This window comes from Cyprinodon variegatus, unplaced genomic scaffold, assembly GCF_000732505.1.
Source record: "Cyprinodon variegatus isolate N-32 unplaced genomic scaffold, C_variegatus-1.0 Scaffold1797, whole genome shotgun sequence".
Lineage (NCBI taxonomy): Eukaryota > Metazoa > Chordata > Actinopteri > Cyprinodontiformes > Cyprinodontidae > Cyprinodon > Cyprinodon variegatus.
The window spans coordinates 67,540-71,147 of NW_015152250.1; the positions used below are offsets into that span (position 1 = coordinate 67,540).

General features: G+C 36.3%; 1 long non-coding RNA gene across 1 annotated transcript in view; it reads right to left on the bottom strand.

The window, feature by feature from the left end:
• Nucleotides 1-3,608, bottom strand: part of LOC107104571 — an 8,256-nt gene that overhangs the window by 1,487 nt on the left and 3,161 nt on the right. The window contains exon 3 of the long non-coding RNA XR_001482265.1: nucleotides 1,354-1,393. This is a non-coding gene — a long non-coding RNA (uncharacterized LOC107104571). The remainder of the gene's footprint in view (nucleotides 1-1,353; nucleotides 1,394-3,608) is intronic.

The following is a 3,608-nucleotide window of genomic DNA, read 5'->3' on the forward strand; positions in this document are numbered from 1 at the left end:
AGAAGAGACATTAAGCCGGGCATACAGGGTGATTTTTTCAATCATTGAACACAGCTGCAGATCAGTATGACAAAATCGCAAGGTTTCGTCGTACAGCGTGAGTTCACAGCTCACAATGTATGTTCTCAAACTGTGCAGCACAACACTCTGATGCGATCTACCTGCTCACACTACACATCTAAAAACCACATCGGACTGAGCTCCGCAGTAAGATGGCCTTACTCAAACTCGTCTATCTGGAAGCCAAATGAGTAGAAGAGGAATATGAAGCACACTAGAGGGAAATTAGTAATTTGTGTAATTTTGTGTCCTGGAAGCCCTAAGAAGAAAAGGCGGCTACGTATTTGGACAAAGAAATGGCTGAGCAAACGTTGCTACTGCGGTCTGTCAATTTACATGTTTGATTTTCTCCCGACCTCAAGATTCCTGATCGGGAGTTGGTTGTGAGAGGCTGATCATCCCTCGTTACCCCATGTATACTACACAACGTAAGATAAGGCAAAAAGTCGGGCCGATCGGAATATTCTCACAAGACTTGAAAGTCGCCCCAAAAAGGGCAAAAAATCGCACAGTGTATGTCCGGCTTTAGGAAGGTAACATTTACTTGAGTTGTTTTGTTAAATCAACTCTTTTTAGTGAGAAAATCAACCTAGATTTTATTGAGTGAAATAAAAAATGACTATTTGGAAATATTTTCTAAGTTAATGGCATTTGTATCATTTTGTTTTTGTTATATCTACTCTGAGTCTCTCTTGAGTCATGGAGTATCTCACACAGAATTTAATTTAGTTTTAAAGCTGAGAAGAATAGACTGTTCTGTTAGTCTAACACTTCATAAACACATACTTTTTTCCTTATGTATTTTTTGCATTGTCTTTTTAAAAGCCTGATGGGTATGAGTTCTTAATTTTTGAAGATTATCTCCCACCTGTGCTATCAGGGTGGACCTTTCATTTAAGGGATATATAGCTAGTATATTGGTTATTTCCAAGCCCTTATTATTTAATGTGATTAATGCATTTGGGCACTTTAGAGGTGACATATAGGAACGTCTCTGTAATGTAAGGCTGTATAATGAGCATTACTTCTTTTTCTTTAGTTTCACTCTTAATTGTCCATTCTCACTTATTATATATCTGTAAGGTCCTCCTTCATCTCATCACAGTTTATGTAAATCATCTACAACACAGCCATTATTTGCATTCTCAATTTTTTTGTTTGTACAAGCAATCTGGTGGTCAGTATCTGGGATATTAGTGGATTGGATCCAAAAGGTGTATAAATAAAATTAACTTTTTTTTAGTCTAAATGGAAAAGCGGTGTACTCTCCAGAAAAGCTTAACATTAACTCACCTGACTCTCCTTGGTAGTTACATGTTTGGACTTAAAGCACCTGGAAGACATCAAAAAGATGTAAGACAACTTGGCTGTATGACAAACTCAGAAAGGATCACAAAACAAATTTAACATGCATTAGTTAAATAACATGAATAAGATATAGTTGATTGTAAAATCAAAGATGGTTAAACATTTGTTGAAACTTCACAGTGGGAGCTAAACTTGTTGGTGTGTTTTCTACCTTTTTTCATTCTACATAATCCTGTGTGCTTCCTCATGTCACAAAACTGTTAATTAATGTACAGTCTTTTATCATCTTTTGGGTTTTTTGTTATTCTTTAACTCTGTTTATCTGCATGCTTTAATTTGCGTGGCATCTGTATTTCTCCAGTGTGTGACATTAAAGGATATTTCCACTACCATGTTAGAACTACTAGTTTTATGCAAAATGGCATACAGGTGTAAACAAGAGGACCAAAAAGAGATGGAGGGCAAAAAGAAAAGGTGTTTTATTTCCTGTCTTAGCAATCTCGGGGTGAGTTTGTTTTGTTATTTTTAACTTGCTGCTGTTTTTAGCATTGGAATTTTCTTTTGCTTCTGTCTTTTTTTTTTTTTTTTGCAGCATTTCTGAATGTTTTAGAGATTTCTATAATTTTTCTCTCTCAATCATGTTTTTAATGCTTGCTCCATGTTTCATTGTGTCCTTCACCTGCAGGCCACCGTACCAACGTAATTGGGCCAATACTTTTCGAAACTTTATTAGATGTATCGCTGCTAAGCTATCGCAGTGTTTGCCACATAACCACTCATTTTCATAAACATCTCAATGCTGTCATATACAATGTATTGTGTCTATTGGTGATTTTTCATCATTAGATGAAGTGAAACGTGATTGATTTGACTGTTACCAAAGACCAGTAGTCTGTGATTGTTTATACAATAGTGACCAATTTACTAAAAAGAACAGAGCCTACCTCTTTGGTTAACAACTGGAATAGATAGAGAGAAATATTTTTCTGTGGTTAATGATCAATAGCTGCTTAATTTACAAACCATGTTATTGACATTTACTTATAGTGAAGATATCTTGAATTTTAACAGCTAGTTCAATTGTCCAGCAACAAAGTGCCACAAACTGTCATTTTTAAGGATTTAACTAAAGATAATTGCTTGAGCTAACCCTTGATTTGAATCGCATTACTTAATTCTAACTCCCAGTTTGAGCTAATAATATATTCATAATCTGCTAGTAAAATTAAACAATGCATTGGATTTGTTTTTAATACATTTTTTCATATACATGGTCAATATACATGCTGCAATGCCAGTTTGTTTTAGATAACACTAGCTATGTCTAATCATCTGCTAACGTGTATTGGGTAAAACAGGGGTGCCCAACCAGTCGATCGCGGTCTACCAGTCGATCGTGGGCGGAGTTTAAGTCGATCGCGAGAAGTTTTACAATGTAGACCTTTTCATGGCTATGACAAAAAATAAAAAAAAGTTTTACAAAAAACTAATCAAATCATTGATCATGAGAGGCTAAAGTGTATTTTCGTAATAATAAAATAAAAAGTATGCAGGGAACCTTTTTTTATGCATGCTGATTTCTGGGCATAGTTTGCCACGGTTGCTAGGTTGTTACCAGGGACTCTAAAGTGCGAAGAGGAATCGGAAGAGATAAAGAAATAATGACATCTATCACAACTGATTGGACTCCATCTATGGTTTGGTGCACTGCTGGATTTGTTGCTCTGTTCAAGTTGTCTAAAAGTTTCCCGGATTTTTGGAGCTACCGCTGCATCATTCATCAACAACAGCTGTGCGGCAATATTTTAAATATGAAGCATGTCATGGACGTTGCGATGAAGATTGCTTGCTCTGTTTCGGCCATGAGTTTTCAAAGGTGTTTATTCCGTGTCCAGCTCGAGGAGGCAGTTGCAGACCACAGTGATCTGCTGCTGCACCCCGACGTCAGGTGGCTGAGTCGTTGCAGATTCTTCAAAAAGCTTTTTGAACTTTTGCCAGAAATTAAACAGTTTCTGAAACAGTCAACAACCCATTGTGCTGTATGTTACATGTTCACATCCACATAGTTTGTACTTAGTATTTTCCTATTTTTATCTGTTTTCCTGTTGAATTTTAATCCATCTGCCAGTTTCTCTGCCAATGCCCAGTGAAGTTTATTATTCTGAAATAGTGGACTTCCCTTCTCCTTCTTCCTGCTTTAAAGTGATCTTAGACTTTGACAGATTTTTATTTGTCATTTT